Source organism: Somniosus microcephalus, chromosome 16, assembly GCF_052327205.1.
Source record: "Somniosus microcephalus isolate GS21.2 chromosome 16, FLI_Smic_1.0, whole genome shotgun sequence".
Lineage (NCBI taxonomy): Eukaryota > Metazoa > Chordata > Chondrichthyes > Squaliformes > Somniosidae > Somniosus > Somniosus microcephalus.
The window spans coordinates 78,544,866-78,571,422 of record NC_141002.1 but is presented as its reverse complement, the minus strand read 5'-3'; the positions used below and the strand labels follow the sequence as shown (position 1 = coordinate 78,571,422).

Sequence of the window (26,557 nt, the reverse complement as noted above, 5' to 3'; positions counted from 1 at the left end):
TTGAAGGTAGACTTTCGATTGTATATATTATCTTGTGGTTGAAGCCATGCTTCTGAGCAGTATTCAAGCATTCCAGTGGCATTGCTGAACACTGGTCTTACTGTTAACTTGGATTGCGAGTCTTTCAGCATTAAGTCCTTTAGAGTATTACAGACGGCGGTCTCAGGGCTACTCTGCCCCGTACTTTTTTGGGAGGCCAATATGTCCGTTCGCAACGCTTGTTTTCCGAATCTTTAACATGATCTTGAATGATGCTGTTTTGTTCGTCCTTTTGATCCCAAGGTTTCTGGCCAGCTCCAAAACGTAGGTTTTTTTTTTAAACAGGTGGGAGGTTGTTTAGGTCTGGGATGGTGCCAAACCACTCACTCGGCATCTCCGGCATTCAGAGGGTCACAATTAATGAGTAACCCATCAGTGATCTGGAGTTATTTGAAGGAGGCTTTCCGGGAATGTTGGTTGCAGAAGTCGAACGCTCTCCGCTTGAAGGAATTACTAAAGTTAGCCGAAAGTAGCAAGGTAAGGTTCTCATGTAGACTTGTCGACCTACATATATTTATTATACATATATAGTTACTGAGTGACACTTACATTGCTATGAGCTCTCCAGCGCCAGCAGGAGTGGGAGTTGTGAGATGTTAGGCATCTCGGTTGTGTAATAGAAACAGCAGTGACAGTCTCATAGGAGGAGAGGTGTATTATCTGTACTGGATGAGATGGGTGGCTATGGTCACCTCACTATGTTCTCTTTAGCCAGTCGCAGTTTCAACCATCAATGCCTTGACACCTTGTAAAGTGTGGTGGAAAGTAATATTTCAGTCCCACTTGCGTTATGTTGTAATAAGAGTGAAAAGGGTCAAAGAAAGAGTCTCTGTGGTAAACATCAGGGTCTTTGTGGAGGGCAGCTAAAGTGCGCACTCACACAAATGGCGACCCCCCAAAGTTCTTGGGAATTGTACTGCAAACGTCCCATGAAGTGAATTTGGTTCGATAAATAAATACACGGGCCCAGAAACTGCTGGAAAAGTAACGGCGAGCTCATGGTGCCCGCCATTTTAGTGCGGAAAAAAAACAACCATCAATTTACGGCCAAGAGATAAGCCGCAAGTTCCGATTCACCACAGATTGCTGGAGGATTTGCGCTGCTTCTCCATTAGCCTTGCCAAAACCGAAAGAATGACCATCTCGCCGTGAGCCTCCCGATTGCAGGTCCTGAAATTGCTGGATTTGTGCCGTTAACACGAATTAATCTCGCCGCAGCCATTTAGGGCTGGTAATTCATGTGGTAAGGACGCTGGTAATGACGTGATTTATGGTCCTGACATGTCACTCAACCCTGGAGGCCCAGAATGGGAACAATGATACTGGAGCCCCACTCCAACAAGTAGTAACTTGTTCCCAGGGGGTTTTTACATTTTAAATTTTAAATGTTTTAATTGTTTTCTTACTTTTCCTTTGTCTCTTTTTCTCTCCCTCATAATCTATTCTCTTTCATTCCCTCTCCATTTCTCTTTCCATATCTAATTTACTCTAATTCACCCTATTTCCTTCTCTGTTGTTTGCTCTGTTTCTTTCTCTATCCTTAAATTTCATTGGCCAAGGTGATAGATAGAATAGAATCATAGAATCATAGAAATTTATGGCACAGAAGGAGGCCATTCGCCCCATCGTGTCTGTGCCAGCCGAAAAAGAGCTATCAAGCCTAATCCCACTTCCCAGCTCTTGGTCCGTAGCCCTGTAGGTTACAGCACTTCAAGTGCATATCCAAGTACTTCTTAAATGTGACGAGGGTTTCTGCCTCTGCCACTCTTTCAGGCAGTGTGTTCCAGACCCACACCACCCTCTGGGTGAAAAAAGTTCTCCTCAACTCCCCTCTAATCCTTCTACCAATTACTTTAAATCTATACCCCCCTGGTTATTGACCTCTCTGCTAAGGGAAATAGGTCCTTCCTATCCACTCTACCTAGGCCCCTCATAATTTTACACACCTCAATCAAGTCTCCCCTCAGCCTTCCCTGTTCCCAAGAAAATAACCCCAGCCTATCCAGTCTTTCCTCATAGCTAAAATTCTCCAGCCCTGGCAACATCCTTGTAAATCTTCCCTGTACCCTCTCCAGTGCAATCACATCCTTCCTGTAATGTGGTGACCAGAACTGTACGCAGTACTCCAGCTGTGGCCTAACTAGTGTTTTATACAGTTCTAGCATAACCTCCCTGCTCTTATATTCTATGCCTCGGCTAATAAAGGAAAGTATCCCATATGCCTTCTTAACCATCTTTTCTACCTGTCCTGCTACCTTCAGGGATCTGTGAACATGCACGCCAAGGTCCCTCTGTTCCTCTACACTTCTCAATGTCCTACCATTTATTGTGTATTCCCTTGCCTTGTTAGCGCTCCTCAAATGCATTACCTCACACTTCTCCAGATTGAATTTAATTTGCCACTTTTCTGCCCGCCTGACCAGTCCACGGATATCTTCCTGCAGTCTACATCTTTCTTCCTCACTATAAACCACACGGCCAATTTTTGTACCATCTGCAAACTTCTTAATCATACCCCCTACATTGAAGTCTAAATCATTGATATATACTACAAAAAGCAAGGGACCTAGTACTGAACCCGTCAAAACCCCACTAAAAACAACCTTCCAGTCACAAAAACACCCGTCGAACATTACCCTTTTTCTGCCTGCCACTGAGCCAATTGAATCCCATGGGCTTTTACTTTTCTGACCAGTCTGCCATGTGGGACCTTGTCAAAAACCTTGCTAAAATCCATGTAGACTATATGCATTTACCCTCCCTGTTACCTCCTCAAAAAATTCTATCAAGTTAGTCAGACACGACCTTCCCTTAACAAATCCATGCTGACTGTCCTTGCTTAATCTATGCCTTTCTAAATGACAATTTATACTGTCCCTCTGAATTTTTTCCAATAATTTGCCCACCACTGAGGTTAGGTTGATTGGCCTGTAATTACTCGGTCTATCACTTTCTCCCTTTTTAAACAATGGTACAATGTTAGCAGTCCTCCAGTCCTCACTGGACTGATGTTTGGACCTGATGTCCAGGAGGTCCCAGATGCCCCATTGACGTCGCATTTCAATTCTCATTTCCAACAATTTGCGGTTCGAAAATAATACAACCTGAAGGGTAAGGGTAAAAAATCCAATTCACAGCACTCGCTGCAAGATGCGCTGCTTCAGCAATTTCTGGGGCATGATTTTAAGAGTTTTAGGTACATTTTGGGAACAAGTTAGAGAAGCGGAGAAACCCATTGAGACAGGTACATGTGTCGGTGTTCAACTTACTGAAATAACCAATATGTCTTTTTGAAAAGACTTTTGCACAGCAACATTTTATGCATTTTCGATGAACTTAAAATAAATTTGGTAACACGCTGAAACCAACAACAACAACAACTTGTATTTATATAGCGTCTTTAACGTAGTAAATTGTTCTAAGGCACTGCACAGAAGTACTTTAAGACAAAAAATTTGACACCGATCCACATAAGGATAAGTTAGGGCAGGTGACCAAAAGCTTGGTCAAAGAGGTAGGTTTTAAGGAGCGTCTTTAAGGAGGAAAGAGAGGGAGCGAGGCAGACAGATTTAGGCAGGGAATTCCAGAGCTTAGGAACCAGCTAAGAAATAGTCAGGTCAGGAAAACATCCATATATTGCCTCTATCAGGGAAGTAAAGTAAAAGTGAATGTTTTATTTTGGGATTAGCAAAATCCATGTACAGGCTTGTAAAAAACTAACCGTTGTTAACACTGCTCTCATAAAGTAATGGTTTATCTTCGCTGGTCAACGGACCAGACCAACATTTGCTTTTTATACAACACACATCTCCATCCTGTTGCCATCAATGAACATTTGCAAATTTTAAAGACAGAACATGTTTGTTTATATTTGCCCTATCTGAACATTTAATGGTATGTTTGCACTGCAACTTTAGCGACTGCAAAGCAACACAATTACTACATTGAGGTGATACTAAATGTCAGTATAACATCTAGAGTCAAGGGTTAATCAGGGGATATCCATTCTCCATCGATCTTAATGGCAAAAGAGCCTGGCACTCAAGAGGGGTGCCGGGCTGACCAATCGCAGCCGGTACCCCACAGAAGGAGGCAAAAGGGGGCAGGTGCTGTCAGGCGGCCCAAAAAAATGGCTGCCCAGCACCTGCCATTTAATTTGCGCTGCCCCAGCCACAAACACAGCACCCTGACCCTGTTGGACATAGTGTCCGGCGGTAGGTCAGGGGGCACGAGCAAAGTTTGCGGCCGGGGCGCGAGCGGGGCGCTGCGCACAGCAATAATGTCATCACTGGAGGTGCAGTGCTGCGGGGCGCTACCGGCTACCGCCACCGCTAAACTCCCGCTGAATTTCGCGGGAGGCGCTAGATGCTTTGCGGCGCAATGCAACCCAATTCTTCTCCCAAGTTCTTTATTTGAAACATACAAAATTCTTGCAGGACTTGACAGGATAGATGCAGGGAGGATGTTTCCCCTGGCTGGGGAGTCTAGAACCAGGGGTCACAGTCTCAGAATAAGGGGTCGGCCATTTAGGACTGAGATGAGGAAAAATTTCTTCACTCAGAGGGTGGTGATTTTTTGGAATTCTCTACCCCAGAGGGCTGTGGAACCTCAGTCGTTGAGCATATTCAAGACAGAGATCAATACATTGTTGAATATTAAGTGAATCAAGGGATATGGGGATAGTGCAGGAAAGTGGAGATGAGGTAGAAGATCAGCCATGATCTTATTGAATGGCAGAGCAGGCTCGAGGGGCCAAATGGCCTACTCCTGTTCCTATTTCTTATGTTCTTATGTTTTTCTTTCTTTTAAATCCATTTCCAGGCTGTTAAATCCATTAGTAGCTTCTCATTGTAATTAGTATACCGGTCTGCAACTTTCACCTGTTGACTCTCCTCCCTTTTTTGTTTTGCTTAGTTCTATAAAAGGGCTTACCTGCTTCCCTTTCCAGTTCTGAAACGTTAAACTAGCTTTTCTCATTTTAGATGCGCATTGGCTTGCTATGTAATTTAATGCTTTTATTTCAGATTTTCAGTATTTCTAGGGTTTTTTCTTTTCGCATTTGCAACTTTTGTGATATTTACTACAGGAAACTTTCGATTTACCAGCACCTAAATAACTGGAAATCTCGGTTAACCGGCAAAATTCAGGAGTAGGTTCAGGTAACTTTTATTACTTGCCTTCCTCCATTTGTTGCTGTGCAAGGGTGTGGCTGCAGCTGTTGCTAAGCTACAGAGACGCTTGCAACTTGTGGCTATTGTTCTGAAATTGTTGCTAAGCAACAGGGTTTGTTGCTTTATACGGAGCTCAGCTCCGTATCGTTTACTATAGCGTTCGGTTATCCAGAATTTTTGATGAACCGGCACCACGTCGGTCCCGTCCGTGCCGGATAAAAAAAAGTTTCCTGTAACTTTTAGAATGACAAATGTTGGCAAATTATTATCTTTGAATTAATTACAAGATTTAAGAGGAGAAATCGTTTTGTGTTCAGAATCAGCTCTGCACAGGCCCCATCCAGTAGGCCCGAAGTCATCCAAAAATTTGTCCTTTTTACCGCCTGGAAAATGGACCAATCTCTACCTCCTAATGTATTATTAAAATGGCAGATAAAAGCCATTAGCTATGGCCTATTGTACAGCCTGGATACCAGTAATAAAATAGCAATCTATAAACATCTAAAAAAGACAGGTTCATGTTTTAGGTGGGGATTCTTTGTTAGAAATGAAGGATCTCCATCTGAAGCGTTAGCCTGTGTTTTCTGCCTTTAGATGTTGGCAGACATGCTGGTTATTTCTGGCATTTTTTGTTTTTATTTCAGCAATTAGAATTTTCATTTTTATCTCTATGATAAGTGTATTCCGCTTTCTATGTTTGCTTTAGTTTCTGATAAAAGTGACATTGATCTAGTTAAGAAAATAGGAAATGGCATGTTTTGCATGCTCTTCATGGTTGGACAGCCATAAAAGTGATTAGACCAACAATATAATGCTTAGGGTAAATTTACCAAGTGACTGCAGGTTGTAAAATTGACGCGAGAGTTGCAGTCCTATCTCTGACCTGTGCTCCCCTCAAGCACAGCTCACCGCTGGAAGTATGGGTCCAGGGAATGCACCTTCTTAACCTGGGAAAGAAAATCAGTCGGCGAAGCTGTATTCTCACAGATGGATACCTTTATTTGTTTAGTAAATGATATTTGCTCTTTAGTTATCCAAATACCAAAAATCTGCAATTAAGATGAACAAGGCGCAAATCAATCCAAAGTGTCAATATGCAATATGTAACAATAAAGGTTAACGTTGTTGAATATGGATGGTTTATTTGCAGTGGATTAGTTCCAAATTCAGCATTTGTATTGATGGCCAAATTGCCTCAAGGTGATCTCATGTTGTTCATAAAGGCGTGAAGCAATTTCACATCCAAGTTTAGCTTTACATTCTGGATGGGCATGCAGCCAAAACCACTTCACATTGATACAAAGTATAATATAACTGGCCTGTAAATGACTTTTAGTTTTCCTTTGAGTATCTATATCTATTCTTAGACTTATAACTGTGGAGTAAAAAGGACAGCCAGCAAGTTTGGAATTGTACTATATCTGCAACTTGCACTCCACCTGCCAAGGAGAGAAGTCGGCACGTATTTGCTTCATGCGTATGAACAGCTCTAATCCTGTGGTGACTAATTTTTAATGTTAGGAGTGTGCAAATGGCAGCATTGGCTGTCTCATTTATCTATTTGTACAATTAAAAGTTTTGCATCTAGTACATGAACCTCACACCAGGACTTTCAAAGATGTGAAGGCTGAAAGTGTCACACCACAGGGCATCCCCCATCCTTAGGGCAAAAATTAATCATTTGCTAAAATGAGAACTCTTCTGTTAAGTCAACAATCAAATATACCACTGACTAAACATGAATGAATCAAAGGCCGTTTGATTCAGTTGGCAAGTACCGATGAGGAACAAGTAAGCAGCGGAAAACCAATCAATCAAATTGCCCGTGCTTTTAAGCTAGCGATTGTGAAATGGCAAGTAACACGGGGACATTTTTAACCTGACTCGCTCAGCAGAAACCTGACAGATGGACAATTAAAATCACCCTGGCTCTTACCTGTCTGAAAGCCGCCATGATCGCAACATCTGCAATTTTAACCTGCTCTCCTGAGCAGGCAGCAGGGACACGCACCCGGAGCCAACAGGGTCCTTCTTTACCTATGCATGTTGCGGCCCGATGACATCATTGAGACCCGACTGTAATTTTAACTCAGGCCTGAGCGGGGAATCCACCTGGAGTTAAAATCGGGGCCATATGTGACCAATAAAATTGCTCCAAAAATGTCGGCCTAGAAATGTTGGCCTGCACCCCAACTGAGAGGCCCAAAGAGTCCCTCGGGACTCATTAACATAGTCGGCGCGGGCTGTCAGCGCTGGTCACGTCTCCACAGGCAGCTCACCCGAGCGAAGACGTCAATGTCGGTCCGCCTGCCTCGCCGTCAGTGGCTCTCAAGTAAGTCCTGTGAGGGAGGATTGGAGTGGGCTGCGGGCAGGGGCGATCGTGATGACTTTGGAGTCAGGGGAGCACTTCTGCTCCTCCTGGATTCACAGAATGGGTTTTTGAAACAAAAAAAATATAATCATTACTTGGAGTTGGTGGCCGTGGAGACCGCTGAAGAATCCTGAGCGAGATAAGCCCAATGCCTGCCCTGCTCATTGCTGACCAATTTCTCAATGGTATCTTGCAACAAGTATTCGGCTCCTAATTTGCATAATTAAGTGCCTGACACCTGTTTTAAACGGCCACCTGGGACAATTAGAAAAATGGCCCCACAAATTTAGCAGTGGGATCAACACCTGCGTCGATTGTGCACAGGCCTTCCCACTGCTAAATTGCTATGCTTTGCACCCATTTCCCCCTGCAAAACATGCACAACATATACCAATTTCTATCCCGTTGTTCTGACCTTGAATGTTTCCCCGAATTAAAAAATTATCAGCCAAAGTAACATTTATAACATTAGAACCCATAAAAAAACAATAATCAATGCTTCGATTTGCACTGTATTAATATTTTTTAAATGACCACCAGGTAAGTGGAGCTCCTCATATGCATGTAGCGTGTGTGTGCAGAGTTCTCTCTAGGCAGGCAGAATGTAGTGTTTCATACTCTATGGTTTTAAGTCTAAGAATAGATATAAATGAGCAAACACTCCATGAAACACTAAAAGTAGCTTATACACAGTTATACACAGTAGAGTTGTGTTTACAGTGTTGTAAATCCCTGGAAATGTTTTCCCAAAGAAGTCAGTTCCTCTGTTGGCTGGAGCTTCAATTATTGGGTTCGGCTTTGTTTATTTTATTTTTCTGCAACTGCCTTTGTTCCTCCCAAGTGGCTACAGTCCATATAAATCATGGCAAGTCCTTTCTTTCTTCACTTTAGCTCCACCCAATGCTAAACTTTCCTGTGTTCCTGGCCTGCTCCAAACCACCCGGAATCATTCCCAGCCAGCTCTGACCCACCTGTAATCTGCTGCAGTCCACTCATCCTTCCGAAGTCATTTCTAGTCTATTCCAATCCACCCAGAGTTGTTCTGAACCCACCCCGAGTTGTTTCCATCCTGCCTCGACCTGCCATAAGCCATTCCCAGCTCCAAACCCCTAATTCCCTCAGAGTCATTTCCTACCCAAGTCTTTTTCTCTCACTTACAATTTTCTCATCGGCAGTTGCGATGTTTGTCTCTTCTATATTTGCCGGCTGTACTTGTGAAGCAGAATAACAAAAGAAGCAAGAGAGAGAGAGAGAGAGAGAAACAGTAGTGGCCTGAGAGGAAGAGACAGAAGTGGCATATAAGAGCGACACAGACAGAAATGGAGGGCAAAGAGAAGAAACACAGAAGCAAAGGACAGATGAGCGGAAGTGGAGGAGGATAGAGATGATGTGCCTCAATAAATCCGAGACTCGATGTTAGCGAAACAAAACAAGGCTTTTATTGACTTAGAAGGTAACACACAGAGGAGAATGTATCTTCCATCCAGAGGTCTGCCGTACTGGATGTGCTGCAGGCTGGGCCAGCTTACATAGGAGCCAGGTATGGGCGGAGCCCTACACACAGTACAATACAATGGAAATGAAACTGAAACCAACCACAGTCACAGGCAGAGAAATACTGATGAGTGATGAATGGAATATTTCATCACAAGAGATACATAAAGAAGGGAACGAGAAGAGAAGTGAAGGAGGAGAAAGAGAGACAAAGGTTTGTTTTGAAGACTTTCCAGTATCACTCATTTTGGCTAGGGAGGCAAGAGACTGGGCGTTTTCGGTCTGGCACAGCCCAAAATAGATTGAGAACTACTGAAATAGATCGTTTTTAATTATGTTTATTGTCAAGAATGGACATGCTGCTTGAACAAGCTCAAAAGGGGAGATGCAGAGAATTTTTTTTACGCACTGAGTTGTTATGATCTGGAATGCATTGCCTGAAAGGGTAGTGGAAGCAGATTCAATAGTATCTGTCAACAGGCAATCGGATATATACTTGAAAAGGAAACATTTCCAGGGTTGTAAAATCCTCCAGTCCTACAAGGAGCAATGGTGTGGGATTAACTGGACAGCTCTTTCAAAGAGCCGGCACAGGCACGATGGGCCAAATGGCCTCCTTCTTTGCTGTAAGATTCTATGAGAAAGTTGGCCTAAAAATATATGAACAAAATGTTTTGTTCCAAGGCTTCAGGACTTTGCTACAATTAAATGAGGTCCACCCACCCACAGCCTCTTCTAAGAGATGCTGTGGTCATACTTTCATCATACTCTCTCCCCTCTAGCATGCCTGACCAGTTCACCATCTAAAAAACATCTTCTGAGTCTTTTTAGTTGTATCCTTGTTACAGTATCGCTTGATCATGGCCCAATGTTTCTGCTACTTGTCACAGCTGTACTACATTATGGCACCTCTACTTTGTTCTGGGCTAGTGTTTGTGTTTTGTTCCCATGTTTGGCCATTCCCGGATCTGGGCAAATACTTGTGACCGAGACCTAAACTTATGGTTTGGGTATGTGTCCATGACTGCTCCCAGTCACACACTCTCAGTTCTTCAAACTCCATACCCTCCTCAGTGGTTCAAGCCCATCTCACCATCAGTGCTCCTGTACTTGGCCAGTGCTCCTGGATTCCCCTTAGTGCTTCTGAACTTTCTGAGTACCTACAGCCCCCATCTCCCCCTGAGTGTTCACACAATGCTCTAGTGCACCTACTCCCAATATGTCCATGTCCCAATTCACTCCACTCCTCCCATGTTGTAGTGGACCCAAGTGCTCTCACACTCTAGTGCTCCCAGTGTTATCAGCCCCTCAAGCATACTGCCTCCACCCCCACAATGATGTCAAATCTCTCCCTGACTTGACTGCCCATGGACTCTAGCCCTCCAGTTTTGCCAGACACCCAGCTCCTGATCTCCAGTCACCCCCTTGACTGCACCCACCAGCCATTGCCTCCCTCGGGTATGACAAACACGAAACCCCTTTGTCCCAGTACTCCAACTCCTCAAAGCCCACCCTGCGAGTACTGTCATGCCCGAACTGTCCCCCTGACCATGACTGTTACCAAAATCTAGTCACCCTCAAAGCCCTCCCAGAGTGTAATCCCACTGAGTGTTCCCAGACCCCCGCACTGGCACATGCCATGACCCAAGCTCCAGGTCCAGCACTCCGGTCATTCCTTTTGAGACCATAGCCCCCTCAGCTTACTCCATCCCAAGCTCCAGCTGCAACCTTTACTTCCTCATGGTCTGACACGCAACCTCAACTTCTCTCATAATTGCTCAGGTTTGCAATACCTCTCTCTAAGGGAGGAATTTTAACCCCAAAAAAGGGTGGGTTGGAGTCGGGTGGGAAGTTAAAGAGTTAAAAATCTGAATCCCGACCCCAGCCTGCCTCCAACCTGCCCACTTCCAGTTTTAACCCGCTCGCAGAAGGCGGGTTGTCACTTTAAATATTATAATGAGCTCCGCGCCACACGGTGATCCATCATTTAAATTTAACCGTGGGCGGGCGGGTTTCCTAGGCCTCGGGAAACCCACCAGCTAAAGGAAAGCAAGGACTGCTGGATCCAGGATGCAAGTGCCTTTCCACTTACCTGCTGGATCGAGCGTTCCTGCCTAAGCCAAGCCTTTCAATCAGACACCCCCTGACTCTTCCAGTCTCCCTCCAACCTCCTCCACGAGGCCTCTGATATCCGATCCCCCCTCTGGTCTTCGATCCTTGACCCCCCAGCCCTGATCCCCCCCCAGCCCTGATTCCCCCCGCCCTGATTCCCCCCTCCAGCCTCTGAACCCCCCTCCAGCCCTTGACCTCCATCCGGCCTTCCGATCTCCCCCCTCGGCCCCCCAATCACCCTCCAGCCTACCGACTCCCCCACCCCCTCCCCCGGCCTCCGTCCTGTGATCCCCCCTCCGGCCTTCCGATATGCCCCCCCTCTGGCCCCCGATCCTCCATCCGGCCTTCCGATCTCCCCCTCCGACCCCTAATCTCGCTCCAGTCTCCGCCCTCCAGCCCACAATCACCCTCCGGCCTATTGACTCCTCCCCCCACCTCTGGCCTGTGATCACCCTCCGGCCTCTGGGCTCTGATCCCCCCTCCGGCTCTCCGACCTCCCCCCCCGTCGGCCCCCGATCCTCCATCCTGCCTTCCGATCTCCCCATCCCACCCCCAATCTCGCTCCGGTCTCCCCTCTCCGCCCCCCAATCCTCCCTCCGGCCTTCTGACCTCCCCCCTCCGGCCACCGATCTTGCTCCGACATCCCCCCTCCAACCGCCGATCCTCCCTCTGGCCTCCGATTTCCCCCCGATCCCTTCTTCCCTCCTTTCTGCAGCCTGGTGCCGCAGGCCTACCCGCCCGACAGTCAGCCAGCTTCTTCATCTGGCTGGCAGCGGACAGGAAACAGTGATTCGAAATGCTACTCAGGCCTTGCTGTTAAATTCGGCAGGGCCTGCGGGAAACCCGTTCTCCCGGGTTTCCTGACCGCTTTCCAGTGCCCCCGCCTCCAAATTAAAATTTCAGCCTAACAATCTCTTCCAACCACCATCTGTAGCCCAGTATATTTTGCTTCTCATCTACCTGTGTAATCCAGGGCTTAAAAATACGAAGAGGTAGATATTGAGTACATCATCAAAGAAACATGTGTGAGAGCCATATGGAGGCATTGAAGACATGCAAAAGAGAGAGAAAAATTATGGAAGAGAAAAGGTGGGACAGAAACAATGAAAAAGAGCCTCACAGTGTTACAGACATCATAATGAGAAAGGTTTGTGGCAGGCGTACAGGGGGAGAGAGAGCGGAGAGGAAGGGGAGAGAGGGAGGGAAAAGGGTAGAAGGCAAACACAGAAAGCATGACATAAAAAGGAATAGAGATGTGGAAACAAGCAGAGTGCAGCCATTGATTTAGGGAGGGTGGGTGGGAGGGTAAGCTGTGAGGAGGATGTCGTGAAACTCCAGTACGATTTGGACAGGTTGGGTGATTGGGCAGAAACTTGGCAAATGCACTATAATGCGGATAAATGTGAGGTTATCAACTTTGGTGGCAAAAACAGGAAGGCAGATTATTATTTGAATGGCAATAGATTGGGAGAAGGGGAAGTGCAACGAGACCTGGGTGTCCTTGTGCACCAGTCGCTGAAGGTAAGCATGCAGGTGCAGCAGGCGGTTAAGAAGGCAAATGGTATGTTGGCCTTCGTAGCAAGAGGGTTCGAGTACAGGAACAAGGATGTCTTGCTACAGTTGTACAGGGCCTTGGTGAGACCGCACCTTGAGTATTGTGTGCAGTTTTGGTCGCCTTTTCTGAGGAAGGACGTTCTTGCCATGGAAGGAGTGCAGCGAAGATTCACCAGGCTGATACCTGGGATGGCAGGAATGATGTATGAGGAGAGATTGTGTCGATTGGGCTTATACTCACTGGAGTTTAGAAGATTGAGAGGGGATCTCATCGAAACTTATAAAATTCTGTCAGGCCTGGACAGACTAGATGCAGGAAGGATGTTTCTGATGGCCAGGGAGTCCAGAACCAGGGGTCATAGTCTAAGGATAAGGGGTAAGCCATTAAGGACTGAAATGAGGAGGAATTTCTTCACCCAGAGAGTGGTGAACCTGTGGAATTCTCTGCCACAGAGGGCGGTGGAGGCCAGTTCATAAAATATATTCAAGAAAGAGTTGGATATATTGTTGTGTATGTACCTTTAAGGGAATAACTGGTCTCAGACTGCAGTACCGGCAGTGACCACCCCTGTATAAAAGGCCCTAGCAGGCTTCTGTAGTTTCAGTTTCCAGGTTGTCTCCATTCAGTAAAGACTTGTTATAATCAACTCCTGCAGTCCGTGTCTCAATTATACACGGACATAATACTGGCGACGAGTAAGAAACGAACTTACCTGCAACTTGGCAGCACCTCAGACGACGTTATTGAAGGTCGAAGCCAGAAGAAAGAAAAAAAAAAAATCCAAAGAAACTCGAGAAACAGGCGTCGACCGTGGGCAACCGCCCTCCAAATCATCGAATTGGAAAGTGCAGGAGAGACTGTCGAGAGCCAGGCTTGGTCTCCAGTCTGTGGTTTCTCAGCTAATCGGGCTGCTGGCAGGTGGTGCACTGATCCTTCCTAGGCTGCGGCGGGCTAGAGCTCGATCGGGTGGCTCTGCAACGGGGCCGGGCAGCGAGTCGGGAAGCAAAGAGAGAGAGAGAGGGTGGAGCACACAGGGCGCGGCCGGTGCTTCGCAGCCGGGCAGCGTTCGGACCTAAGAAGAGGGAGGGAAGTGTCCCAGAGGGTCCGCTCCACGAAGGGAATGGTTCTTCAATTAACGGAGCAAATATTGAAGCGCGATAGAAAAATAAAAATACCGCGGAGAGCGGCGTTGGCAGCAGCGGCAGCGGCGGGAAAGCGCGGGAGGCGCCATCTTAACTCGACGGGGAAGAAGGAAAAGCGCGGGAGGCGCCATTTTGATCCATTGGGGACGAAGGCAAAGCACGGGAGGTGCCATCTTAGATTTTCAAGATGCCAAAGACTGGCGATATCACTGCCTTCGATAATGCAATAGAAGGCTGGATCACGTATGTGGAAAGAGTCGAGGTATATTGCGAGGCAAACGAAATAGCCGATAAGAAAAAGGCATCGGTATTGCTAAATTTAATGGGCGCAAGAACGTATGGCCTATTGCGGGACCTGATTACTCCAGCCAAACCGAAGGCGAAGAGTTTTAACGAAATTGTTGCTATCCTACAGGAACACCTAAATCCTACACCGCTGCTGATAGCAGAAAGATTTAAATTCCACAGGAGAAATCAGCATAAAAATGAGAGCAATGTTGATTACCTTACGGAACTACGCAAGCTATCGAAGCACTGCCAGTTCGGAGCAGGACTGGCAGATACCTTACGGGACAAATTTGTCTGTGGACTCCTGAGTGAAGGAACCCAGAAGAGGTTAATCTCAGAGAAAGAGCTGACACTAGATAAGGCTTTCAGCGTGGCAGTATCGTACGAAGCAGCAGCAAGGGGAGCTGCGGAAATACAACAAAAGCCACAGGAATACGGCACCCACGAAATGACACGGGGATTTGCAAAATGTTATCGCTGCGGCAGAACAAACCATGACCAGAAGGACTGCTGGTCCAAGGACAAAATATGCAGGCAATGCGGGAAGATGGGACACATTGCATGAGTTTGCAGGCCTGGGAAGAAGACCAACGACAACAAAAAGGCTACTAAGGAACCGTACAGGAAAGTACAAAAGATGACGGACAGTAGTTCCGAAGACCAGATGAGCGATAGTGAATCCGGGAACAAGAGACTAAGCTGTCTCAAACTTCACAACGTAATCGCAAAAGAGGATCACCGAACCATTTGGGTCACCCTCACGATAGCAGGGTCCCAAGTCAAAATGGAATTGGATACAGGATCAGCTCTAACCGTCATGAATCGACGAGACTACGAGCGGCTATTCTCACACATACCCTTGAGAGAGACATCCATTGCCTTGAGGATGTATACGGGGCAAAAAGTATACCCCAGAGGAAAAATAAGGGTGCCTGTCGAATACAACGGCAAGAAAATACGGAAATTGTATCTCTACATTCTGCAAGATGGTGGACCACCGTTATTGGGACGTGAATGGATCAGAAGATAAGTTTAGACTGGCACTCCATTCAGGCACTGACGGTGGCTGGTAAAAAGGATGACGACGTCACTCCTGGACGATTGTCAACAATCTTAGCTGACGCCAAAGAGGTATTTCAACAAGAACTGGGCGCTCTTAAAGGCGTAACCGCCTCGATAAAAATAGAGGAGAATGCAATTCCCAAGTTTTTCAAAGCAAGGCCGGTACCATATGCAATTCGCCCAGCCATCGAGGCAGAGCTGGAGAATCTGGAGAAGGCAGGCGTGTTATCTAAGGTAGACTGGAGCGAGTGGGCAACACCCATCGTTCCTGTCATGAAGAAAACGTTAAACAATAAGTCTGAGGAGCCAAGGAAGGTTCGCATTGTTGTATCCGTGTGTTAATGAAAACCCGGAAAGCAGGAGTTGATTTAACAAGTATTTACTGAACAAAGTCTGGAGGTGAACTAAACTATACAAGACGCTATACAGGCTTATATACCCGAGTGGTCACTACCGGTACTACAGTACACAGGGGCTTCAAAAAAACATAGTTCCTCTTAAAGGTACATACACCACAATTCCTCCCCTTTTAGATAAATAGTACAGAATATTTTAAGTAATCATTAATTAACATTTTTACAAGAACAATAATCTACACATTTGCTGAAGTTAATCAATTACAAATTCAGTCTCTCTGGAGGCTTCCTGACTCGGTCCGGATAACGCCTCGGTGGGGTAGTAGGTTTCGGTGGTGTAGTAGGTTCTTTTGGCAAGGTCGATTCGACTTGAATGCCAGTGTCGGGTTCATCTGGTTCCAGTATCACCGGATCGGAGGTAGATACTATGGGTATCTCTGCTTCATCATTAGGCGTATAGAGTTGTGGTGTAGGTTGTCCCTTTTCGGATGACTCTATGATCTGGTCAGCATGGCGCCTTATTATGCTTTCTCCAATGTCCACGGTATACATCAGCGGTCCTAGTCGCGTGCAGATAGTTCCAGGCTGCCATTTCTTGGTACGGTAGTCCCGGGCCAAAACTTGTTGACCTATCTGGAAGGTTCTAGTTAGCCTTTCATTCATGCCTTGAAATTGCCAGTTCTCCACGTCCCTTCTGATGTTTGACTTGATCAAATCCAGCCGGCATCTTAGTCTTCTATTGAAAAACATCATGGCGGGGGTTTGGTTTGTAACCACATGTGTTGCATTCCTGTACGCAAACAAGAAGTTATCTACCTTATGTTGTAGATTTATGTCTTCATTACCCATGGCCTTTATGGCCTTGTTGAAGGTCTGGACAAACCTTTCAGATAATCCATTGGTGGCGGGATGGTATGGGGCGGACGTGTAGTGCTTAACCCCATTGTTTTTTAAGAACTTCCTGAATTCTTCGGATACAAATTGCGGTCCATTATCAGAAGAGATCTGTTCAGGCAGCCCATTCCTGGCGAATATGGTCCTTAATACTGTGATGGTTTTTTCCGCGGTGGTGGAGGACATCTTTATTACCTCCGGCCACTTGGAGTGTGCATCAACCGCGATTAAGAACATTGAGTCCATAAATGGACCAGCAAAGTTGATATGTACCCTTTGCCAGGGAGATGAGGGCCACTCCCATGGATGTAGAGGGGCTTGTGGTGGGGCGTTTTGGACCTTCTGGCATCCTAGACAGCTCTTGGTCATTTCTTCGATGTCTCCATCGATACCTGGCCACCACACAAATGCTCTGGCTAAGTTCTTCATTTTTACTCCACCCAGATGCCCCTCGTGAAGCTCCTTTAGCACTTTATCCTGGAGTTTGGGTGGAATCACCACTCTGGATCCACACATCAAGGTTCCTCAGCACACTGACAGCTGTTCTCTTCTTTGCGAGAATGCTGGTAACAGTGGTTCGCCATGTGCTGGCCATCCCTTCACCGTTAAATCGTAGACTCGTGAGAGAGTCGGGTCATTTCTCGTTTCCTTTTCAATGATAGAATTTGTCACTGGTAGACATTCAACTATGGTTAAGTAGAACATTTCCACTGGGTCCACTGTAGGTGCCTCTTCTACCGTTGGCAACGGTAAGCGCGATAAACTGTCAGCATTCCCATGCTGTTTTGTTCCTTTGTATCCTATGTCATATTGGTGTGCCCCTAGGAAAAGGGACCACCTCTGTAGCCTTTGCGCTGTCATAATGGGAACGCCCTTTTTAGGGTTGAATATTGAGACGAGGGGTTGATGGTCAGTCAACAAGGTAAATTTTTGTCCGTGTAGGTAATGGTTGAATTTCTTCACCCCCCCACACCAGGCTGAGTGCCTCCCTGTCGATCTGGGCATAGTTACACTCAGCTGAGTTCAATGAGCGTGATGCAAAAGCTATCGGCCGCTCCGAGCCATCAGGGAATTTATGCGATAATACCGCTCCCACGCCGTAAGGGGATGCATCGCACGCCAGTCTGATTGGCAGTGATGGGTTGTAATGAGCCAACACTTCCTTGGATGTGATCAAGCCTTTGCATTTATGGAAGGCACGTTTACAGTCTTCGCTCCATTTCCAAATTACTCCCGTTTGTAGCAGTGCGTTAAGAGGGTGCAGAACCGTTGACAAGTTCGGTAAAAATTTATGATAGTAATTTATTAATCCCAGGAACAACCTTAATTGTGAGACATTTTCAGGTGCTGGGGCTTTTACGACGGCTTCAATTTTTTCAGGTGATTTATGCAACCCTTCTTCGTTAATGACATGGCCACAATAGGATATTTGTTTCTGGAAAAATTCACACTTGGGGCGATTTGCTCGTAGGCCCCGTTCTCTCAGCCTCGTGAGCACCTGCTCCAAATTGGCAAGGTGCTCGTTGTCATTTTCTCCTGTTACAAGGATGTCGTCTAGGTAGCATTGAGTCCCTGGAATCCCTTGCAGTACTTGCTCCATAGCTCTTTGCCAGATAGCTGGAGCTGATGCTACTCCGAAAACTAGCCGATTGTACTGGTACAGACCTTTGTGTGTGTTTATCGTGAGATACTTTTTAGAGGTCTCCTCAACCTCCATTTGTAGCTATGCCTGTGCCAATTCAATTTTGGTGAAACGTTTCCCTCCGGATAGTGAGGCGAAAATATCTTCTATCCTCGGAAGAGGATACTGTACCGTATGAAGAACCGGGTTTACAGTCACCTTGAAGTCCCCACAGATGCGAATTTTTCTCTGTTCTTCAGATTTATCATTTTTCAATGTTTTCTTCATGACTGGGACGATGGGTGTTGCCCACTCGCTCCAATCTACCTTGGATAACACGCCTGCTTTTTCCAAATTCTCCAGCTCTGCCTCGACTGCTGGACGAATTGCATATGGCACCGGCCTTGCCTTAAAAAACTTGGGAATTGCCGCATCTTCTACTTTTATTGAGGCGGTGGCGCCTTTCAGGGTTCCTAGTTCCTGTTGAAACACTTCTTTGGCGTTAGCCAAGATTTCTTTTAATCGTCCAGGGATGATGTCATCATCATTTTTTTTCTTACTGGTCACCGTCAGTGCCTGAATGGAGTGCCAGTCCAAACGTATCTTTCTGATCCATTCACGTCCCAACAATGGTGGACCACCATCTTGCAGAACGAATAAATACAACTTCTGTATTTCCTTGCCGTTGTATACAACAGGCACCCTTATTTTCCCTCTGGGGTATACTTTCTGCCCCGTATATGTCTTCAAGATAATGGATGTGTCTTTCAAAGGTATATGCGGGAATAGCCGCTCGTAATCCCATCGACTTATGACGGTCAGAGCTGATCCTGTATCTAGCTCCATTTTAACTGGGGACCCTGCTATTGTGAGGGTAACCCAAATGGTCTGGTAATCTTCTTTGGCAATTACATTATGTAATTTGAGACAGCTTAGTCTCTTGTTTCCGGAGTCGCTATCGCTCTTCTGGTCTTCGGAGCTACTGTCCGTCATCATTTGTACCTTCCTGTACTTTTCCTTATTGACCTTTTTACTGTCAGCGGATTTTTTTCCAGATCGGCATACACATGCAATGTGTCCTATCTTTCCGCATTGCCTGCATGCTTTGTCCTTGAACCAGCAGTCCCTCTGGTCATGGGTGGATCTGCCGCAGCGATAACATCTCTCGAAACCCCGTGTCATTTCATGGGTGCCGAAGTCCTGTGGCTTTTGCTGTATCTCTGCAGCTCCTCTTGCTGCTGCTTTGTATGATACAGCCACACTGAAAGCCTTGTCCAGTGTCAAATCTTTCTCAGAAAGTAGTCTTTTTTGTGTTCCTTCGCTTAGGAGACCACAGACGAATTTGTCTCGTAGAGAATCTGCCAGTCCTGCCCCGAATTGGCAGTGCTTAGACAGCTTTCGTAATTCGGTGAGGTAATCAGCGTTACTTTCATTCTTGTGCTGATTCCTCCTGAAGAATTTGAATCGTTCCGCTATCAGCAGCAGTGTTGGGTTTAAGTGCTCCTGTAGGGTATCAACAATCTCCTTAAAATTCTTGTCTATTGGTTTGGCTGGAGTGACCAAGTTTCGTAACAGCCCGTATGTCCTTGCGCCCATCAGATTTAGAAGTACCGATGCCTTTTTATCATCCGCTACTTCATTCGCCTTGCAATATACCTCCACTCTTTCCACATTTGTGGTCCAATCCTCTATATCACTATCGAAAGCAGTGATATTGCCAGTCTTAGGCATCCTGAAAATCAAAAATGGCGCCTCCCGCGCTTTCTCTTCTTCCCTGTTGAGTCAAGATGGCACCTCCCGCGCTTTCCCGCCGCTGCCGCTGCTGCCAACGCTGTTCTCCGCGGTTTTTAATTACATATATATTTTTAAACAGTTTCTCCGTCACTCTGTCAGACTCTCTGGGACTTTCCCCTCCCTTTGCTTGGTCCGAACTCCAACCTGCTTTGCAGCGCCAGCCATGTCCTGAGTGCTCCACCCTCTGTCTGTTTGCTTCTGCCTTACGACTCACTGACCGGCCCCACTACAAAGTTACCCGATCGAGCCGCAGCCCGCCGCCCAGGAAGGATTAGTGCAGTACCTGCCACCAGCCCGTTTAGCTGGTGAAACCACAGTTTTTTTTTCTTTGACCTTCGTCTGAGGAATCGATCTCCTTGAGGTGCTGCTGAATTGCAGGTAAGTTCATTTCTAACTCGTCACCACTGTTGTATCCGTGTGTTAATGAAGACCCGGAAAGCAGGAGTTGATTTAACAAGTGTTTACTGAACAAAGTCTGGAGGTGAACTAAACTATACAAGATGCTATACAGGCTTATATACCCGAGTGGTCACTACCGGTACTACAGTACACAGGGGCTTCAAAAAAACATAGTTCCTTTTAAAGGTACATATCCCACACGCATCTGTGGGGACTTCAAGGTGACGGTGAACCCAGTCCTTCACACAGTACAATATCCTCTTCCAAGGATAGAAGATATCTTCGCCTCACTGTCTGGAGGGAAGCGTTTTACAAAAATTGACCTAGCACAAGCATATTTGCAGATGGACGTTGAAGAATCCTCTAGGAAGTATCTCACGATAAACACTCACAAAGGTCTTTACAAGTATAATCGACTGGTATTCGGAGTAGCATCAGCTCCGGCGATATGGCAAAGAGCGATGGAACAAGTCCTGCAAGGGATTCCGGGGACTCAGTGTTACTTGGACGACAGCCTAGTGACAGGTGAAGATGACAGTGAACACCTTGCTAACCTAGAGCAGGTGCTCACTAGACTACGGGAACATGGGCTACGAGCCAATCGCCCTAAGTGCGAGTTTTTTAAGAAACAGATATCGTATTGTGGCCACGTGATTGATGAAGAGGGGTTGCATAAGTCCCCTGACAAAATTGAAGCGGTAGTTAAGGCTCCAGCGCCTGAAAATGTGTCGCAACTGAGGTCATTCCTCGGATTGGTGAATTACTACCATAAGTTTTTGCCGAATTTGTCCACAATTCTGCATCCACTGAACGCCCTACTACGAACGGGAGTAGCATGGAAATGGAGCGATGAATGTAAGTGGGCCTTTCAGAAGAGTAAGGACCTAATCACTTCAAGAGAAGTATTGGCTCACTACAACCCATCACTACCGATAAGACTGGCGTGTGATGCGTCTCCCTATGGTGTTGGGGCGGTACTGTCACATAAATTCCTTGATGGTTCAGAGAGGCCGATAGCTTTTGCATCACGCTCGTTAACTTCAGCCGAGCGTAACTACGCCCAGATTGACAGAGAGGCCCTCAGCCTGGTGTGGGGGGTGAAGAAGTTCAATCACCTGCACGGTCAGAAATTTACTCTACTAACTGATCATCAACCGCTCATCTCCATTTTCAACCCTCAGAAGGGCGTACCGATAATGACGGCACAACGGCTACAGAGGTGGTCCCTTTTCCTAGGGGCACACCAATATGACATCAAGTACAAAGGAACTAAACAGCATGGGAATGCTGATGGATTGTCGCGCCTACCGTTGCCGACGGTGGAAGAAGAACTGGCAGTGGGTCCAGTGGAGTTATTCCACTCGACTATAGTCGAATGTCTCCCCGTGACGAATGCAAACATAGAAAAGGAAACACGAAATGACCCGACACTCTCCTGGGTCTATAATTTAATGGTGAAGGGATGGCCAGCACATGGCGAACCACTGCTGCCTGCATTCTCGCTGAGAAGAGAACAGCTGTCAGTGTGCAGAGGAACCTTGATGTGTGGATCCAGAGTAGTAATTCCACCCAAATTGAAGGATAGAGTGCTCAATGAGCTTCATGAGGGTCATCTGGGAGGTGTAAAAATGAAGAACTTAGCCAGAGCGTTTGTGTGGTGGACGGGAATCGATAGAGAAATCGAAGAGATGACCAAGAGCTGTACAGGATGCCAGAAGGTCCAAAACGCCCCACCACAAGCCCCTCTACATCCATGGGAGTGGCCCTCATCTCCATGGCAAAGGGTGCACATTGATTTTGCTGGTCCCTTTATGGACTCGATGTTTTTAATTGCGGTGGATACACATTCAAAGTGGCCAGAGGTAATAAGAATGTCCTCAACCACCACAGAAAAAACTATCACAGTCTTACGAACCATATTCGCCAAGAATGGGCTGCCTGAACAGATTTGCTCTGACAATGGACCACAGTTTGTGTCTGAAGAGTTCCGGAGGTTCTTAAAGAACAATGGTGTTAAGCATTACACATCCGCCCCCATATCATCCAGCCACTAATGGATTGGCCGAGAGGTTTTTTCAAACATTCAAGAAGGCTATCAAGGCAATGTGTAATGAAGATATACCCCTACAACACAAGGTGGATAACTTCTTGTTTGCCTACCGGAATGCGACACATGTGGTTACTAACCAAACTCCAGCCATGATGTTCTTCAATCGAAGACTATGATGCCGCTTGGATTTGGTTAAGCCAAATGTCAGAAGAGATGTGGAGAACAGGCAGTTTCAGAATATGAATGAAAGGCCGACCAGGAGTTTTAAGATAGGTCAACCAGTTTTGGCCCGGGACTACCGCACAGAGAAATGGCAGCCAGGAACGATCTGTACACGGCAAGGACCTCTAATGTATACCGTGGACGTTGGAGAGAGCATTGTAAGACGCTATGCTGACCAGATTCTAGAGTCACTGGAATACGTCAACTCCACACCACGATCTGATACACCTGGCGATGAAACCGAAGTACCAATTGCATCTACCGCAGAATCGGTGATATTGGAAGCAGACGAACCAAACAACGACATTGATCCCGACTCAACCTTGCCAGAAGAACCTGATATCCCAAAGAGGCGTTATCCAGACAGAATCAGGAAGCCTCCTCAAAGACTGAACTTATAATTGCTTAACTTCAACCAATGTATCTAGCAACCGTAATTGTAATTAGTTATTATTTAGTTGTTAAATGAATGTTATGTACTGTTTATCTAAAAGGGGAGGAATTGTTGTGTATGTACCTTTAAGGGAATAACTGGTCTCAGACTGCAGTACCGGCAGTGACCACCCCTGTATAAAAGGCCCTAGCAGGCTTCTGTAGTTTCAGTTTCCAGGTTGTCTCCATTCAGTAAAGACTTGTTATAATCAACTCCTGCAGTCCGTGTCTCAATTATACACGGACATAATATCTATTTCTTAAGGCTAAAGTGATCAAGGAATATGGGGAGAAGGCAGGGACAGGGTACTGATCTTGGATGATCAGCCACGATCTCATTGAATGGCGGAGCAGGCTCGAAGGGCTGAATGGCCTACTCCTGCTCCTATCTTCTATGTTTCTATGTTTCTATGATAGGGTTCAGGTTGCGATTTGCAGAGAGATATAAGGGCCGATGGTCCCCTCCCGTTCCTCCCCAAAGTGAGTTCCACCTTACATAACTTGAACGCGCCTCTGTTTTGGAGTTCAGGATATTTATTTATTTATTTATTTAAATACATTTACGGGATGTGGGCATCGCTGGCGAGGCCAGCATTTACTGCCCATCCCTAATTGCCCTTGAGAAGGCAGTGGTGAGCTGCCTTCTTGAACCGCTGCAGTCTGTGTGGCGAAGGTACTCCCACAGTGCTGTTAGGGAGGGAGTTCCAGGATTTTGACCCAGCGACGATGAAGGATCGGCGATATACTTCCAAGTCAGGATGGTGTGTGACTTGGAGGGGAACTTGGAGGTGGTGCTGTTCCAATGCACCTGCTGCCCATGTCCTTCTAGGTGGTAGAGGTCGCGGGTTTGGGAGGTGCTGCCGAAGAAGCCATGGCGAGTTGCTGCACTGCATCTTGTAGATGGTACACACTGCAGCCACGGTACGCCGGTGGTGGAGGGAAGTGAATGTTTAAGGTGGTGAATGGGGTGCCAATCAAGCTGGCTGCTTTGTCCTGGATGGTGTCGAGCTTCTTGAGTTTGGTTAGATCTGCACTCCTCCAGGCAAGTGGAGAGTATTCCATCACACTCCTGATTTGTGACTTGTAGATGGTGAAAAGGCTTTGGGGAGTCAGGGGGTGAGTCACTCGCTGCAGAATACCCAGCCTCTGACCTGCTCTTGTAGCCACAGTATTTATGTGGTTGGTCCAGTTAAGCTTCTGGTCAATGGAGACCCCCAGGATGTTGTTGATGGGGGATTCGATGATAGCAATGACATTAAATGTTAAGGGGAGGTGGTTAGACTTTCTCTTGTTGGAGGTGGTCATTGCCTGGCACTTGTGTGGTATGAATGTTATATAAGCCAAATGATCCCTCAGCATTGGCCTGCCCAGGTGCCTGGAAGCAGGAAACCAAAGTCAGCTAATAATAATGGCTGCTAGCTGTGGCATGCTGCTGGGCAAGAACAGAAGCCAGAAAGTCACAGCCCTGATCCTTTTTTCCTTGTACTTGTAAAAGAATGTACCTACTTTCTGCAATAGTTGGCACCCAGGCCCCACTCAGATCCTCCAAAAATGAATGGCTGAGCACAAGGTCGATGGTCTAATTCTTCTGGGCACTAGTTCAAATGGGTGCCCTCCTGGTATTATAGATACATAGATACATAGAAGATAGGAGCAGGAGTAGGCCATTCGGCCCTTCGTGCCTGCTCCGCCATTCGATGAGATCATGGCTGATCCTTTAATTCAGTATCCCGTCCCCGCCTTCTCTCCGTAACCCTTAACCCCTTTTGCCCGTAGAAATATATCTAATTCCCTCTTAAATATATTTAATGAGCTGGCGTACACTGCCCTCTGTGGCAATGAGTTCCACAGGTTCACCACTCTCTGAGTGAAGAAATTCCCCCTCATCTCTGTCCTAAATGGTTTAGCCCTTATCCTTAAATTATGTCCTCTAGTTCTGTTCTCACCCGCCAAGGGAAACATTCCTTCTGCATCCAGTCTGTCTAGACCTGTCAGAATTTTATACACTTCTATGAGGTCCCCTCTCAATCTTCTAAACTCCAGTGTGTACATCCCTAAACTACATAGTCTCTCCTCATAGGTCATTCCCGCCATTCCTGGTATCAGCCTGGTGAATCGCCGCTGCACCCCCTCCATGGCAAGAACATCCTTCCTCAGATGAGGCGACCAAAACTGTACACAGTACTCGAGGTGTGGTCTCACCAGTGCCCTGTACAGCTGCAGCAAGGTATCCCTGTTCCTGTATTCTAACCCTTTTGCTATGAAGGCCAGCATACCGTTTGCCTTCTTGACCGCCTGTTGCACCTGCATGCTCGCCTTCAGTGACTGGTGTACAAGAACACCCAGGTCTCTCTGTACTTCCCCCTCTCCCAATCTATTGCCATTTAAATAATAATTTGCCCTCCCGTTCCTGCACCCAAGGTGGATAACTTCGCACTTGTCCACATTATAGTGCATCTGCCATTTATCCGCCCAATCGCCCAGTCTGTCCAAATCGCTCTGGAGCTTCCTGGTCTCTTCCTCTGAGCCCACCCCCCCTCCTAGTTTAGTGTCGTCTGCAAATTTGGAAATGCTGCATCCGACTCCCTGATCCAGGTCATTAATGTAAATTGTGAACAGCTGGGGGCCCAGGACAGATCCCTGTGGTACCCCACTTGTTACTGCCTGCCATTCAGAAAATGAGCCGTTTATTCCAACTCTCTGTTTTCTATCTGACAGCCAGTTCCCTATCCACGCCAAAACTTTCCCCTTTATCCCATGAGCCTCAATTTTCCATGCTAATCTTTTATGTGGGACCTTATCGAAGGCCTTTTGGAAGTCCAGGTACACCACATCTACTGGCTCTCCCCCATCTATTCTACCAGTTACTCCCTCAAAAAATTCCAATAGATTAGTCAAGCACGATTTACCCTTTGTAAATCCATGTTGACTCTGTCCTATCCTGTCCCCATTTGCTAAGTGCTCCGCTATTTCATCCTTAATGATGGACTCCAGCATTTTGCCCACAACTGATGTAAGGCTTACAGGTCTGTAATTACCTGCTTTTTCCCTACCCCCCTTTTTGAATAGTGGGGTAACGTTAGCTACCCTCCAATCCATCGGCACTGTTCCCGAGTCTAATGAATTCTGAAAAATCATCCTTAGTGCATCCGCTATCTCTAGGGCCACCTCCTTCAGTACCCTAGGATGCATGTTATCAGGCCCTGGGGATTTGTCCACCTTCAATCCCTTTAGCTTCCTTAACACCATATCCTTAGAGATATTGATTTGCGTCAGTTCCTCCTTTGCCAATGTCCCTATTTTTCCCGATATCCCAGGGAGGTTTTTTGTGTCTTCCTTCGTAAAGACTGACCCAAAGTATGCATTTAGTTGATCTGCCATTTCCTTATTTCCCATTATATATTCCCCCGTATCTGACTGCAATGGACCAACTTTGGTTTTCACCAGTCTTTTCCTTTTGATATACTTATAAAAGCTTTTGGAGTTAGTTTTTATATTTTCCGCCAGCTTGTTTTCGTAAGCTATTTTGCCCCTCTTGATTATGCCCTTTGCCCT

General features: G+C 46.4%; 1 protein-coding gene across 1 annotated transcript in view; it reads left to right on the top strand.

Moving 5' to 3' along the window:
• Window positions 1-427: 427 nt before the first annotated feature.
• The window catches only part of LOC147106314 (ras association domain-containing protein 9-like), a 45,389-nt gene continuing 19,259 nt past the window's right edge, over window positions 428-26,557 (top strand). The window contains exon 1 of the mRNA XM_086009310.1: window positions 428-516. The gene's annotated coding sequence lies outside the window, so the exon portion shown is untranslated. The remainder of the gene's footprint in view (window positions 517-26,557) is intronic.